Consider the following 17,626-nt stretch of genomic DNA (forward strand, 5'->3'; position numbering starts at 1 on the left):
CTGCTTTACATCCCCATCAACAGTGAATGAAATGCTTTAATTTTTCCATATCTTTGCCAACTTCTATTTTCTGCTTTTTAAATTACAGCTATGCAATGTGAAGAAACACCTCCTTGTTTTGATTTGCATTTCTTCAGTGACTAACAAAGCTGCCTTTCATGTGCTTGGTAAGCACATAGAATTTTGAACAAGGAATCTTATTTTGAGTAATTTAAGGAAGCTGGCTTTTGGAAAGAAAGCTTGGATAATGCCCATTGCATTGCAAATAACTGTACAATTTCCTTATTTTTGACAATATAGTTTCTTTTTAATTTTGTGTATGTGTGTGTCTGTGTGTAGATGCCTGTGAGTGACTGCAGGTGCCTGCAGATGACAGAAGATGGTATCATATCTCCTGGAGCTGGGAATCCTGACAATTGTGAGCCTCTAACTTGAGTGGTGAGAACCAGACTCAAATCCTTGGCAAGAGCGATGTCTTAGTTACTTTTCTATTGCTGTGATAAGACACCGTGACCAAGGTAACCTACAGAAGGAAGCATTTAACTGGGGCTTACAGTTTCAGAGGTTGAGTCCATGACCACCAGGTGGGGAGCATGATGGCAGCAGGCAGGCATGGTACTGGAACAATGGATGAGAATATAATTTTATTTGAAAGGTAGAGGAAGAGAGAGAGAAAGACTCCTGGGTTTTGAAATCTCAAAGCTCCCTCATCCCCAGCAGGAGCACAGCTACTTCAACAAGACCACAATACTTCCCAAACAGTTCTATCAACCAGGGGCCAAGTATTCAAATATTTATGAGCCTGTGGGGGGCAATTCTCATTCAAGTTATCACAAAACAGCTTGAGCCCTTAACTGCCGAACCATATCTCTAATCTTGTGCTTTTTTAAATTTACTTAAATAATTTATATGTTCAAATGTATCAGTGATCACATTAGAAAGAGTTATAACAATTATTGTTATTACTTCTGGATATAGAATACCAAGGTTTTCTTCACTCCCTGCCAGCCATCCTTATGCAGCGTTTTCAGCGAAAATGCCTGGGTCTTCTACCATCTTTAGCAAGTACGGTAAAAGAAGTGAGTGAAATGTTGCCATGGTGACAACAACTTGGGATGAGCTACTTTAAACCTTCCAGTCTTCCTTGGAGCTTTCTTTTGTAAGATTCATTTGTTGGTTCAAAAGATTATTCTGTATTTTATTTGTTCTTGTTTTCCATTATTATTTGGATACTGTGCAAGATAGTTTGATAATATTCACTCCACCCCCAGCTCCTCCTGGACCCACTTCTTTCCTTACTCACCTAACTTTGTGTCGTCCTCCTCCCCACCCCACCCCCGCCCTATTTAAATCCATTAAGGATAGTCGAGGCTCCCTGGGGCCTTCTCCTAGAGTATTGTCAGCGCCCTGGGACTGCACTCTTGGATAAAATTGTCTCTCCCTCTTCCGGCAGCAATCAGCTACCAACAGTTTCTCAGCTAGAGGTGGGACTGCCTGCCCATCTCCCCCGACCCTACTAGGATTGTGTCTAGTTTGAGCTTGTGCAGTTTTTTTGTGAACATTGTCTTAACTGCTGTGCAGTCCTATGTGCAGCTGCCCTGTCGTGTCCAGAAAATGTTTCCTTACACTCATCTACCTCCTCTGGCTCATTCAGCCTTTACAGACCCTCTTTGGCAGTGATCACTTAGCCTTGGGAGTGTGTGTATGTGTGTGTGTGTTTGTATGTGTGTGTTGATATAGAGCATTCTTAAAACTCATTCTCTGCACCTTGACTAGTTGTGAATCTCTATGGTAATCACCATCAAAAGCAAAAGAAACTTCTGTGATGAGAGTTGATAGATCTTCTAATCTACGGGTAAAATAGCAAGTCAATGAAGTCGGTTAATTCTATGCCTATTTATTAGAGTAATGGTAGTAGCTTCTCCCGTAGGCCTATGACCTGTCTAGCCATAGGATTTTGGTCCCAGATTAGATTCCATCTCTTAGAAACTGCTGCAGAAAGAAGACCTGAATATTGATCATATCAATCAACACGCTAAAGAGGAAGGGGGAAACCCCATAATGCCCCATTCCTACATAAAGAGATACAGCAACTAGTGACTGATGAGGAGGAAGGGAGGAAATCTCATAGTGTCCCATTCCTACATAAAGAGATACAGCAACTAATGACTGAGGAGAGAAGGGAAATTATCCTCTCCCAACAGTGTGATGATCCTGTCAATACAAATTCATCAGCCCTTGAACCACGTATATACAAACAACAAAATGGACTCAGTAGTTTACATTTTTCTCTCCTCTCTCTCTCTCTCTCTCTCTCTCTCTATATATATATATATATATACATATTCAAAGAAAAATGCTATCAATTTGAGGAAGCATGGATGGGTTAAGGGAGTAAAAGAAAGCGATGAATTATATATATATATATATACACAATTATATATATATGTATATATATATTTATATAATGAGTTTAAGAAATAGCATCCACAAGGCATAAGAGACTTGCACACATGGTAAGAATAGCATGGGAATCATTGGTTTATTTGCTTTGTTTTTTTGAAACAGGGTCTCAATGATCCTTATATCTCAATTTTCCCTGTGCTGGGGTTGTGGCGTATGCTGCCATGCCCAGCAGATCTGTATATTTTAGTCTAATGGGGATAAAAGAATAAGAAATATTTAAAATATTTAAAAAATATTTAAAAAGTGGTAGAATTGTACCATCTCCAATGGAGAGTAGAGCCATTATCCAAGTAACAGTGGAGCCCAAGTACATCCTGATTTATTTGTGTCTTGTTAGGGCCTCATGTGTGCTAGGCAACCATTCTTCCAGAGTGTTAGGATGCCCTAGATCCCACTCATAACCTCAAGAAGTGAAGTCTACTTTTATCTTGGCTCTTTCCCTTGAGAGAGAAGAAATGTGAAATACTTAATATTTTTATAGCATTTCAGCTCTCTGCTGAGAAACATTTTGGAAAGGATAGTGTTGGGAGATCAAGGCTTGGTGGGTACGTTCCAGCTGCCTGGTGGTTCTCAAGCTTGTGTGCTTAGAGCTCTGGCTTGTCCCAGAATTTGAGGAAAGTACAAAGCTATTGTTACTATGTTGAGGGTTTTAATAAATTCATTTGGGTAAAGATTGATGGGGATTATGTATATTGATGTATATTGATAGTATGTTCATTCTCTCTGTGTGTATATTTCGAGACAAAGTTTTTTCATGTATCCCTGGCTGTCTTGGAACTAGCTCTGTAGGCCAAGCTGGCCTCTAACTCAGAAATCTGCCTGACTCTGAGTCCAGAGTGCTGGGATTAAAGGGGAGTGTCACCATGCTTGGCCTGATGGTACTTTATAATCTTAATCTCAGCACTCTAGAGGCCAAGGCAGGGGATTGTAAATTTAGGCCATCCTAGGCCAAGGAAGAGTACATAATAATATACTATCTAAAAACTTCTTTAAAAATCCCCCAAACAAGCAAACAAGCAAAATATATGCATGCTTCAGGGAACCTTTTGGCTTTAGTTTTGTAGAAGCTGTTGCACATTGAAAGAAGATAAGTTAACACCATCCCCAAAGCAAGATCTAAAAAACAAACAAAACAAAACAAAATAGTTTTTCAGGCTCACATATTTTAGGCTTTAAACTGGATTTAGTGTTATATATTTCTCATTTGTTTAGATTTATCCACTGTCTGCCCACAATACCTACAGGTCTCTGATGTGAATAAAGCACTGTGTAGGATACCCATGAAATTAAAAGACGATCTTTGCTTTCAGTCTAGTAAAAATTATGAAACCCTGACAACCAATCATGGCACGCAGCAGAATATTGCAAGTACCTGAAGCTAAATCCACAGAATTATGGACCCCATACTTGATGTGTGTGTGAGTGTGTGTGTGTGTGTGTGTGTGCACAGAGAAGGAGGGCAGGAGGTAGGAAGAGGAGAAACAGAGAATAGCATAAATTCAGGCTCAGAAGAACTGGAATTTCACAATGTGTTTACAGATCTATCATTAGATTTGGAAGTTTGGAAGTTCTGACTGAGTTTGCACTCATTCAAAACACACACACACAGACACACACATACAGACTCACACACACACATAGACACACACACACACACACAAACACACGATGTATGAAATGATACATTCTCTGCCTATCAGTACTATTTTCTTACTGTTACACTGTGAAAAAAATCCTTACAGCCAACAATTACTTATCTACTGGATGCAGTGTGCTTTCTGTCCCAGATACTTAGTGTAACAGGCCCTCTGAAGGCCTAATGAAGACATTAGCACACAGAGACCATGTTGGAGACCCCTTTCTGACTTTAAAACCCTGACCCAACACCTTTCAAAATGAGAATGGAAACCTAATTCATCCTGGGATTCAAGAAACTTCCTAAATGGCCTAACCTTGCCTTTTGGTGCTATAGTTTTGCTCCTTGCCAATAGGATTAGTGGGTCTGGGGCTCCATTCCATTGAGATCCCAGGAGCCCAGGGTAACACTAAAATTGTTGAGAAAATTTCTGGTCAGTGCCAGAGGCATTGGGACCCTGATAGAAGCCAGTGGCCTAGATAGCCAGAAGACTAGACCCTGGTTTTTCCAGTTGGCTGGCTTATTTGTGGGAAGTTGCTGTTACAGCCACGATTTTAAAGAAGCTGACAAGCTGATTTGGGGCAAGCATTGTTGGCTTTGCTGCAGGTAGAACCTCAGCTCTCATTACAGGGATGGAAACTTTAAGGAATTCTGTGCTTATGCAGACACAGACCTGAGCAATCTGAAAACTCTATTTCTCCTCTGGAAGCCCAGTTAGACTCCTTAGCTGAGGCTGTCCTTCAGAATCAAAGAATCCGGACTTCTCTTTATGAAGTAAGAGGGTCTCTGTATAGAACTGGGAGAAATTTGTTGCTTTTAAGCCAACTATTCAGGGGTAGTTGGAGAAAGTTTAGCCATGGTCAGAAATAACCTACAGGAAAGAGAAGGAGACACCCAGAATCTGACAACTGGTATTCGTCCTTGTTAACTTGGTCCCCCTTGTTAACTACTTATATCCATGGTTGGGCCATTAATTATTTTGCTTCTAACCCTCATCATAAGGCCCTGATTGCTTAACTGCCTTCTTAAGTATATAAACATAAAGTAAACTCTATTAAGTCATATATAAGCCCTGCCCCATGATGAGTCCACTTGACTCATGCCCATAGAACTAAGAGGAGATGTAATAGGCTTCCAGACCTTAGCACAACTGACACCATGTTGGAGGCACCATTCTGACTTTAAAAGCCAGCACATCAACCCCAACCTCTGCCAAAAGGAAAATAAAGACCTAATCCATCAAATCTGATGCATACTTTCAGGATCCAGAAGGTTCCTAAATGAGCTAACCTTGCCATTTGGTAAGTGAAGTGTGTGCATAAATGGCAAAAGAACTCTGAGGACCAGGTCTGCACAATTTGGGCAAGTTCCCCATGCAAGCCTCTAGCTGGCAATAAAGACTTTCTCCTCCTCCTCTTCCTCCTTCTCCTCCTCCTCTTCCTCCTCCTCCTCCTTCTTCTTTTCTTTCTGTCAATGAAAACAGTAAAATGACAATAAAAACTAAAAACAAGCGGGGTGTTAAGGTGAAGAGGTATAATTCTAGCACTCAGTGGGCTGAAGAGGAGAGTTTAAGTTCAAGGCCAGCTTAGGCTACATAATGAATTCAAGTCAGTCTGTCACGGAGTGAGGCTTTGTCTCAAATAGGGGGAAGAGGGCTAAGAGCTCAGCTCCCTTACTTCATATCTGTAAATCCCTGGGGTAGATGCACAGCGCAGAAAAGAAAACAAACACCCGAAGTCCCCCCACTCCTGGTCAAAGCAAGCATCCTGAGTACTTTGCTAGGAGTGTAAGCTGAAAAGGCTTCATCTCGCCCTGAAAGAGCCCCGGGCCAGGCGGGAAGACTGCCTCTTGCTCTATCAAGGGCTGCGTATAGAGCGCCTGTTTTATTTGCAGTGAGGCCGCCTTGGAAAATAACAAGCCTGGCTGGGTTGTTTTTAGCCCTTGGGAGCAACCTTGGGATGTGTGGCATTCCAGGAGGGCAGCTGCATACTATACTCCGAAAGTGACGCAAGTGGCGCCTCTATTTTTCCAACCCACAGCAGTGACTCTCTCTGGGAAGGGGAACCAAGCCTTCTCTTGTTGGCTTCTGTTGTCAGACATGTTTTGACCCATAGAATTTTGGAGGGAAGTTTCATATTTTCTTGACTTTGTAAAAAAAAAAAAAAAAAAAAAAAAAAGAATGCATTTGGTTGACAGACGGCATTGTACGCTGAAGAGGCCTCTCAATCTCTCAATTTCACCACATACACAGAACGGTTGGCTAGCATCTCTTAGGTGCAGCCGGAGATAAGCCGGAGATAGAATAATGATGATAGAAATGTTTACTGAGCGCATTGTGCAACATACCTTGTTGAAGGTGTCAATATACCACTAATTTGACACACACACTACAATCTTAAAGTTTAACTACTATTTTCATTGCCCTTTTACAGGTAAGGAAGGCGAAACTTCAAAGGTTTACTTTTTTATTTTTATTTTTTATATATATTTTATTTTTTTATATTAATCACAGGTTATTTCCTTTATATCCCAGCCGTAGCCCCTCTTCCTTATTCCCTCCCAATCCCACTCTCCCTCCCTCATCTCCTCCCTGCCCCTTTCCAAGTCCACTGATAGGGGAGGTCCTCCTCCCCTTCCATCTGACCCTAGCTTATCAGTTATCTTCAGGACTGGCTGCAATGTCCTCCTCTGTAGCCTAGTAAGGCTGCTCCTCCCTGAGCGGGGGAAGGGGGAGGTCAAAGAGCCAGCCATTGAGTTCATGTCAGAAATAGTCCCTGTTCCCCTTACCAGGGTGCCCACTTGGATACTGAGTTGCCATGGGCTATATCCGAGCAGGGGTTCTAGATTATATCCATACATGGTCCTTGGTTGGAGATACAGTCTCATAAAAGACCCCCGTGCCCAGATATATTTGGTCCTTGTGGAGCTCCTGTCCTCTCCAGGTTATACTAACTCCCCCTTCTTTCATAACATTCCCTGCACTCTGCCCAAGGTTTGGTTGTGAGTCTCAGCATCTGCTTTGATACGCTGCTAGGTAGAGTCTTTCAGAGGCCCTCTGTGGTAGGCTCCTGTCCTGTTACTTGTTTAATTATGCCTTTGAAGTTTGGTGGTCTGTACCTGTAATTCCATCACTTGGGAAACTGAGGAAATGGAGACCATCCTAGATGACACAGTAAAACTAAAAATGAATAGTCAAAATTAGTTGACTTTCCTGGTTTATACAGCTCATAAGTGGATGTAAAATGGAAAGAGTTTTAGAATATATTTGTCATTTCTTGTTTAATAATGAAATGTGAGACCAAGGAAGAGGTAATTAATTCATAGGCTGGGAACAGAGCAATGTCAGAGCTGGACTGAGAATTCATGTCTCAGTTTTATGATTCTTTAAAAAACTGTTACAACAGAAAATTTCAGGTGTAAATATCTGTATTTTGTCTATATACCCTGGCTTCTTAATTACATATTCATGACCAATTTATATCATTTTTACTCCCACATTTTTTCTTCCAATATATTATTTTGAAGCAAATAGTAAACTTTATTTTACCTAACATATGTCAGTATGTTTCTCTAGGAAAAATATAATAATAACAGAAAATTATAAAAACAATAATACTGATAGCTCACTTATACCAGGTAACTCTTTAATACCATCAACTTCAACTATAAAAGCTGAGTTATATTCTCATCTATCTCATTAAAACTGTAATTTTGTCTTGCATTTTGTTTGTATCAGGGTCCAGAGACAATCCACATGTTTCAATAGATTTGCATATTTTTAAAGTCTCTTTTAATCTGCAGCTTTTTTTCCCTGTCATTTTATTTGCTTATAATTTAAATATTGTGGAAACCAATTGTTTATTATATGGAGTTACTGCAGTATGGGTTATGTTGATTGCATTTTGTGGTGCAATCTGAGATATTCTCATATGTTGACGACCAAGTTTTGTGCATGCATCAGATTCAAGTTTGAATTTTTGTGTTCTCTTTGTAAGACTATTTCACAGGTTATATCATGTTTTCCCACTAGGAGGCACAAGGTATTTGACTATCTGTCTTTTTGTAATAGCAATCATTGTTACGTAATTACTAGGCACATACTACGATAGAGTTTGCAGGGTCTTCCATTAATAGCTATGGAATACTTGGGACAGAATTTACCATTTCACCTTAAATAACCTTAAATAAATAAAATTCACCTTAAATAAATAAAATTTACAAAACGATGCTTTTTGTTTGTTTTTGTTTTTTGTTTTTTTTTTTACATTAGACAACAGGCATCACTAGTCTGTGGTCCTTACAGGAAGAGAGATGATTTAAAGTCTGGCAGCCAGTGAAGAGTCTGGAAAATGCACAGAAGTGGGGTAATATAACCCACAACATGAATACTATTTAATTAATAGAGACAGAATTTAGAACTGACACAGATCATAGAGTTAGGAGGGAAAAGCATTACCACACAAATAGAAACGTGCTTTAAAAGATATAAAGCAAAGCATGAGCTTAACAAGAATAGAGATGGAAGGTATCCAAAAACTAAAGTCATATTTATAAAGATGAAAGTACATTAAATGAAACATATTGGGGGGATTAATGGCAGATTGGAAAGAATAAAAACAAAGATTGGTACATTTGAAGATGTAATGACTGAAACTACCCAATAGAAAGCACAGAGAATGGAGATTGGGAGGAAAAGAGTGACCTTCAGCTCATCTGTCAGGTATCAGATACATACCTGGTATTGGGGTAGGGCCAAGACACAAGGGAAACGTGAAGGAATAATGGCTGGAAAATTTTAATTGTCTTACCAGGACCTGGGGTGAACCAGGCAGGACTTATCTATTGCAGTGAACAACTTTGCAGATAATGAGAACAGTCTTATGATGAGCAAACATGAAGCCTTAGTCCCTATTCCAACCCCTTTAAGTCTCTTGTGCACTTCAATGCGATGCATTGCGTTGTTTCTCCCTGAGAACCACCCCTGACCATTTTCAATTTATTTCTTTCTGTTTTCCTCTGTTTGTCCTTTAATTGTTGTCCACTTTCCTTTTGTTAAGAGATTCATTTACTTTTCGTTTATATGGTTGGGTGTCTTGTCTGCATCATGAGCAGGTAGTACCTGTGGAGACTAGAAGAGGATCCACTAGAAATGTGGTCACAGACAGTTGTGAGCTGTCATAGGCATGTTGAGAACAGACCCTGGGTCCTCTGGAAGAGCTGCCACTGCTCATAACATCGGAGCTATCTTTCCAGCTCCCCGTTGACCATTTTTAAAGTGAATACCCCCCTCCCCCACACCAAATATGTTCAACATGCTCTTTGCTGCTGGAGGAAGTCTTTTTTTTTTTTTTTTTTGGAGGGAGTCTTATACAAATTTCTGAGCTGCCCCTGAGCTCCAGGCTTCTTCTATTCGTACGCACATCAGCACCCATCTTCTTCCATCACTTTGACTTACTCTACTCTTGTAAGTCAATTCGTCTTGAAGGCTAATCCTTTATAACCAATTCTACAGGAATTATGGGTTAAAGGACAATAGCCCAGGTTAACATTTTTGTTTAAAGCCACTTAAAAATATTCTGTGATTTCTATTTATTTCCCCAAGGCCCAATTACAAACAATTTTCTTTCTTCAGCAACTATTTCTCTATTGATACTTCAAATGAGTCCCAGCTAAGTACCAGGTCAGAATGAGTAAGATGTAGCTCTTGCCTCTGCTGCAGCACAGCAGACCAGAAAGAGACGAAGAAATATACGCTGCTGTCTTACAGGGCAGCATAGTCGATATGAACAGAAGTGATGAGCTGTGTGAGGGGCTGTGTGTGTATTGGATGGAAATTTAGGAGTGGAACAGTGTGAGAAGGTGAAGAATGGTATAAACCATAGACCTAACAACAGCACTGTTACATCATTTCTAGTTATCTTTAGACATACATACAACTCTGTGCATCCTGTTTCACTTGATTCACACATACACACAAACCTTTAAAAGTAGTGTTTCAAATGTTTCTCTTTTTTTGCTGTATTTTATTTGTGTTATCATAGGACAGCTCATGGGAGCTTTAGGTCAACCCTGTGGATTCTGGGGATTGAACTCAAGTCTTTAGGTTTGGCAGCAATCACCCCTAACCAATGAGAAATCTTATGGGTTCCAAATGGGTTTTTATAATGCCTCCTTTAGAGGTAACTGAGTGTGGGGGCAGGGTGGCCATCACTTTTCTCTGTTGTCTAAAATGGCAGAGCTTAGATTAGGAGCATGGTCTACATGTTTCAGAGCCCATTCTCTCATTTCATAAATGACCGAAAGAAAGAAATTTATGTTCAGAGAGTGATAGGGTGAGGTCAAGAAGGAGGTGGCGGAGGATCTGTAAAGACTTGGCACAGGGAGGGGTTATCCTTATCTACTTCCAAGACTTGACTCCTAATCACCAAACCTGAAGGATCTTAACTCTCTTCTCAACCTCCAAGCACTTAATTTAAACCTTAGGTGTTTATCATTTGTGTCTCTCTTAATCAAAGGAGTGATTTCTCTAAAGTGTACACATTTTAAGTATCCACACCTTGATGATTAGGTGGACATGCACACCGTTAAATACAATCAAGGTAACTCAACATGTCTGACTTGCTTTGGTGACGATAGACTGTCCTGTGGAAGTATAAGCTGAAACTAACCCTTCCCTTTCCAAGGGTTGCTTTTGGACATGGCGTTTTTCACAGCAATAGAAACTATAATTAAGACAGTGTAGTAAAGCAAAGCAAGAAATCTCTGCTCTTGGCCTCCGATAGTCTCTGATGATACTTTTAGCTACGGGATTGTCGAGACTAGGTGTCTGTTTGCAAATTTTAAAGAATTTACCTATTGGTCCCAAAGATGTTAGCTTACACACAAAGGAGGGTAATAAAAGGCTATTAAGAGAGCTTGAGATGACCCAAGATAATTTGGCTGTAGACCTGTAAAATTCCAAACTCTCCACAGTCATTGAGACTCTAATCAGTTAACTAGCCTTGCAGAAATTTCAATGGAAGATACAGCTATTTTCAGAGAACTTTGCTCACACTAGTCTCTCTGACCTTTGATTTCTTCTACAATAGAAGGGAATTTTACCACTGGTCCCGCCGCCACACAGAATTGTTAAGTGAGTAAAATGAAAGAATGTAGTTAAGAGTGTGCTGAGCGGGGCTGGAGAGATGGTTCAGTGGTTAAGAGCACTGACTGTTTATCCAGAGGGCCAGGGTTCAAATTCCAGCAGCCACACAAGTGCTCACAACTGTCTGTAACTCTAATATCTGAGATTCTCAAATAGACATACATACAGGCAAAACCACCAATGCACATAAAAAAAAATTGTGCTGTGCATGACAGAGCAACTGCAGTAGAAGGGATGAGTTTGATTTCCTTTGGGGGCATTTAAAGCTTTCAAGTCACAGCGTCTTCCAATGCATCTCAATAAAGCCACAAGGTGGCAGCAGAGTCCCATCTTTGCTCCTGTCTTCATTGGTGGCTGGAGAAAGGAGACATTGGAAAACGGTTGTAGATATCTTAACGCCTGACTAAATATTTCTCAAAGGACTTGCGTCCTTGATCTAGACTCAGATACGTTCTCTACCTTTAAAATATACAAAGACATAAAATAATGATTTCTTAGATTAAGTAAACAGTTTATTGAATAGTTAGGGCTTCGCTGGGCATGGCAGCACATTCCGCGCTGAAGGCTGAGACTACAACTCCATGTTCTCGCCCTACTTGGGCTACATAGTGAGTACTAGGTCAGTTCGGGGTACACAGCAGTATCTTTACACTAGCTAACTAACTAGCTAGCTAACTAACCAACCAATTAACTAATTTAAGACTTTTTACCAGATTTTTTTCCTTGGGGAACGGCTCATTTGAATTATGTTTTCAAGGTGGGCTGGGAGAGGGTGTCTTTTCGCTTCCACGGGAGAGAATTTGGAGGACTTTGTGAGCTCTAGGAAAATGGGAGAGATCTCTGTAGTAATTGCTGGAGGGATCCAAAGGGCCATTGCCAGAGCCCTAGGTGAGGAACCGCTCCGTGTCTGGAAGGCGAGTTAGGGATGGCGAGGCTATCACAGTGGGAAGACACAGCAGCTGCCCCCGGAAAGTGTGGACTGCTTCAGAACCCCAGCATTCTCCAACTGGCTCTCCCTCCTGATGACCGTCCCCTTTGGGGCACATGTTCAGATGAAGCCGTTCTAAGAATACAAGAGAGGGTAAACATGAAGGAAATGACTGTGAATATTTGCTATTGACAATTCATGCCAAGACATAGGACTCAAATAAAAGAACGTGGACTTCAGAATCCAACAGATACTAGAGAAAAGCCAGCCCCACTTCATAGGTTTAATTTTCTTATCTATGTAATGATGAAGATAAAATCCATCATTTTAGCTAGCCATCTGACAAGTTAGTTGGCCTTTGTGTACTTCAGGTATACTGTCTGTGTAATGACAGTACTAATAAAAGGTGCTATGTCATAGAGTTTTATGAATATGAATATCAAATTGTTAACTAGAGCCTTTCATGACATGAAAACACACTTTGTGTTAGATTTTGGTATTTTTATCCCACCATAGAATGTTATGAGAATTAAGTGAGACTGTTCATCCATTCCCCTTCTGGGTATTCACTTAACTGGAACTAAAAAAAAAAATAGCCATGTAAGAATGCTGATACATATATCCATAGAAAATTGTGAATAATGATCCCAAATCATGTACAACCTGATGTCCTCCACAGGTAGGTGAACCATAGATGTATAGCATATTCAAGAATGAAAAGGAATGAACTTTTAATACAGTATATAACATGGGTGAATTTCAACAAAAGTTTGCTGGGTGGAGAAGTCAGATAAGGAAAGAAAAAGAAAAAGAAGAAAAGGAAGATTAAAATTAAAAAGAATAAAAAAAGCATAAAGAAAATAAGATTGGGAGAGAGAGGTTGGAGGGAGAGGAGGAGACAGAGAGAGGGAAAGGAAGAGGGAGAAAAAGAGGAAGAGGAAAGGGTGAAGCAAAGGGAAAAAGAGAGGGAGAGGAAGGAGGAAGAGGGAGAGGGAGAGAGAGAGGTATAAGGAGAAGGAGAGGGAGAAGGAGAGAGAGAGGGAGAGAGAGGACAGACAGTAGTAAGATTGCAACATTAGGTCCCCTTGCAAGATTGAGAGTTTTCCTGTTAGAGAAACCCCAAAGCTGTGGCTTTATGAAGTTTTTCCCTACATGATCATGGTTGCCTCCTCGCATTGTACAACTATGAAGTACAAAGATACTTCAACAAAGCTGTAAACATAAAAATTAAACCACAAAATATTTACTCTAGTTTAAGTCAGCAAATGTTTACTGAGCTACTCTGGAGCAGAAAAATACATAAGGCATAGATAGGACAGATAACCGAAACTCAGTCCTTGGTTGCAAGGACTTTTAAGCAAATCCATGCACATTCTACATTATCACCATATTTCTTTCTCTTTTCCCCTTCCCATGTGTGTATTTTTCTTCCTCCTTTTTTATCCTCCTTGTTCTTTGACAATTTCATAATTCATATAACGTTTTTGAATAAATCCACTCCACCTTCTCCCTCCAACACTTCTGCTGTCTTATCCCACTTCTTCCTCCCATCCTCAGGTGTTCTCTCTCTATGCATAGCTGTAGAACACTCCACTAAAACATAGGGAGTCTCTTGGGGACCATAGCACTTGAAGAAAACGGATTTGTCCCTCTACTAACAGCCAACAATTGTCCATAGCTCCCCAGAAAGGGGTAGGAATTAATGACTCTCCTGTTCATGCAGTGACTTTGGTTGTCTTGCTCTTGTCCAGGTCTAATGTATACAGTCAACATTGCTGTGAGTTCATGTGTCTAATGGAGCTGTAATACCTAGCAAGTAGTGTTTGGCTGTTGAGGTCCAATACCTTCGGCTTAGCCACCTTTCTACCCCCTCTCCCGTGATGATCTCTAAGTTTTGGAGAGAGGAATTGTAGTATAGATGTTCCATTTGGAAATGAGCACCCCACAGTCTCTTATTCGCTGTACAGTGACCAGTTGTGGGTTCTTTGATTGCCATCTACTGCAAAAAGCATCTCCACTGAGGGCTGAGAGATGCACTAACCTATGTGTATAAGGTTAAATATCCAGGGGATAATTTATTCCTATGTCCATGTATCAGGTTCTCTCTTGATACAGGTTCTTGGTCCAGTTAATGTTACGAGGCCTGGATTCCATCTTACGGTCCAGGTTTTAAAACAGCTGGTTGCTCCTCAAACATTTGTCCCATTATACTAGTGTGGGCATCTTGCCAGGCTGCTAGATCTTATAGCTGGCAGGGTCTACAGCTGGCTGTGGATGTCTTTTCTTTCCCAGTACTGTACACAGCACCTTCAAGCCTTGTGAAAGCTATCCAACAGGAGCACAGCTCTCAGGGCCATTCCAGATTGATTTCTCTGTGCCGTGACTCAAGCTTGTATTGTCTTCAGCAACAGGTCTAACCTGTCAAGTTCTACAGGGTAACAGAGATGAATGGCATTAGCCTATAATGTTTGCGGGGTGTGTGGGACCACACTGATCAAACACTCAAGAAAGAAGCAGCCCACACCCAGCATGGAAGAAAAAATGTAATTTATTTAATTTTTTTTTTAAATGTAGGAGCGCTCTGTCTGCATGTACACCTACGTGCCAGAAGAGGGCATCAGATCCCTTTATAGATGATCATGAGCAAACCTGTGGGCGCTGGGAACTAAATTTGGGACCTCTAGAAGAGCAGCCAGTGCTCCTAACTGCTGAGCCATCTCACCAGCCTGCAATGAACATTTTAAAATGGTCTTTTGGGAAGGCTTTGGTCTTCCTCTCACATGTTATATAGTAATCCAATTTAAGCTCCATATGTATGTGTATATGAATAGATATACATACACATATACATGAACATTTTAGGAAACTTTTCTAGTCGTAGGTTGCTAGTGGCATTTTCAAGTCTACAGCTGACCAGCTCTCCCAATGGTCACTCCTGTGTTTTGCCCTCCCATAACCCCAAAACTGAGCACTTCCTGTTTCGTTAATCCTCTTTTCCTTACATAGCACCTGCATTCTAGCCTGTTCTCTTGAAATCTATCGCTTATGGCCCCTTAAAAAATTTCCTGACTTCTGTGGGTACTCCAATTTGAACACACATATCCAAGGATTCAAAGTTAGCACCTACATGTGAAAGATAGTACAAAGCATTTATTTTTGGGGGGCCTGGGTTCCCTCACTTAAAATGATGATTTCTGGATCCATCCATTTACCTGCAGATTTTATTTTTCTTTACAGTCAAACTATATTCCATCACACACACACACACACACACACACACACACACACCATCTCCATGTTCTATTCATCAGATGATGGGTATCTAGGCTATTTCCTTTTCCTGGCTATTAGAAATAGAACAACAGTGAACATGGATGAGCAAGAATCTGTGTAATAGGATATAGATTCCTTCGGGATTATGGGAATATGATCAGGTGAGGTGTAGCTGTATTATATGACCGACTTATTAGTAGTCTTCTGAGGATTCTTCTCACTGATTTTCATATTGGCCTCTTCAGTTTTCACCCCTACTAACAGTGAACAGTGAATAAGTGTTCCCCTTACATTCTTCCCATCATTTGTTGTCATTTGTTGTTTTATCTTAGCCATTCTGACTAAGATAAAATGAAATATTTTTTTAAATGAAATCTTAAAGTACTTTTAATTTTCATTTACCCAATGGTTAAGGATGTAGAATATTAAAAAATATTTCAAAACTATTTTTATTTCTTCTTTTGAGAGCTCTCTGTTTAGCACTTTCCAATTTTTAATAAGGTTGTTTCCTTGGTGTTTAGGTTTTGGGTTCTTTGTAGAATCTAGATGTTAACCCTGTGTGAGATGTGTAACTGGGAATGATTTCTCCCTTCTGAAGGCTTCCTCTTCACTCAAGGGGTATTGTCCTCTGTTGTACTCATGATGTTCCATTTATCTATTGTTGGTCATAGTGCATATATTATTGGGGTCCTGTTCAAAAGTCTTTGATCTGCCAATGAGCTCTGGAGATTCTCTCTTTTCTTCTTCATTAGATTCGTAATATCTATGAATACAAGTATCAGGTCTTATGATGAAGTTCTTCATCCATTTGGAATCATCCAGGGTGAAAAGTAAAGATCAAGTTTCAGTCATCTATATGCTGCCAATCAGTTTAACCAGCATCATTTATTAAAGATGTCATTTTTTTCTCCACTATTTAGTTTGATTCCATTGTCAAAATCAGGTAAGTGAAGGAGCATGAGTTAATTATGAAAGTTATCAATTTTATTCCAGTGATCAATGTGTTTGTTTTTTATACAAGTATCATGCTGTTTGATTACAATGGCTCAAGAATGGTGATACCTGCAACAGAGTTTTTTCTTGTTCAGGATTATTTTGGTTATCCTGTGTCTTTTGTATTTTATATGATTTTTTTCCTATTTCTGTGAGGCATTGCATTGAAATTTTGATGAGGATTTTAGTCAATCTTTAGATTACTCTTGGAAAGATATCCATTTTCACAGAATTAATCCTGCCAGTCCATGAGAATGGAAGGCCTTTCCATGTTCTGGTATCATCTTCAAAGTCTTTCTTTAGTCTTTAGTGTCTTAAAGTTTTCATTGTATAGTCTTTCCCTTCCTTGGTTATATTATTTCAAGATATATTTGTTTTGAGGCTATGGTGAATGTGATTGCTTCTCTAATTTCTTTCATGCTTTATTTGACTTTGATAGATAGGAAGGCACTTACTGAATTTCATTTGTAATTTTTATTCCTCCTACATTGCTAAGCATGTTCATCAGTTGTAGGGGTTTTCTGATTGATTCTTTAGGATCTTTTATGTATAGATTATAGCATCTACAAATAATGATTCTTTGAACCCTCTTTTCTATTTGTATTCTCTTTATCGCTCTCATTTGTTTTGTTGATCTATGTTCATAGCAGCTTTATTTGTAATGGCCAGAAACTGGAAACAACCTAGATGTCTGTAAACCAAAGAATGGATAGAAAAAATATGGTACATTTACACAATGGAATGCCACTCAGCTATTAAAAACAAAGACATCATGCAATTTACAGCCAGATGGATGGAACCAAAAAAGATTATCCTGAGTGAGGAGACCCAGACCCAGGAAGATATGCATGGTATGTACACACTTATAAGTAGACATTAGCTGTAATGTACAGAATAACCATGCTACAATCCACAGACCCAAAGAAGCCATGGAAGGCCTAAGGGAGGCTGTTTGAATCTTACTCAGAAGAGGAAATAAAATAGACATCTGAAGTGGATGGAGGGAGGGAGCTATGTGGGAAGGGGAGTGAGAAGGATATGGAGATGGGAATCAGGTGTTGGGAGGTGGGGGATGGAGAAGGGAGGGGAGGTTAGGAAAAGAATGAAAATCAGTAGAGAACATCTTTGGGATAGGGGAGCCCCTAGGAGTCTATTGGGTGACCCTGGCTAACATTCCTAGTGGCGG

The sequence above is a fragment of the Meriones unguiculatus genome, chromosome 2 (genome assembly GCF_030254825.1).
Source record: "Meriones unguiculatus strain TT.TT164.6M chromosome 2, Bangor_MerUng_6.1, whole genome shotgun sequence".
Taxonomy (NCBI): domain Eukaryota; kingdom Metazoa; phylum Chordata; class Mammalia; order Rodentia; family Muridae; genus Meriones; species Meriones unguiculatus.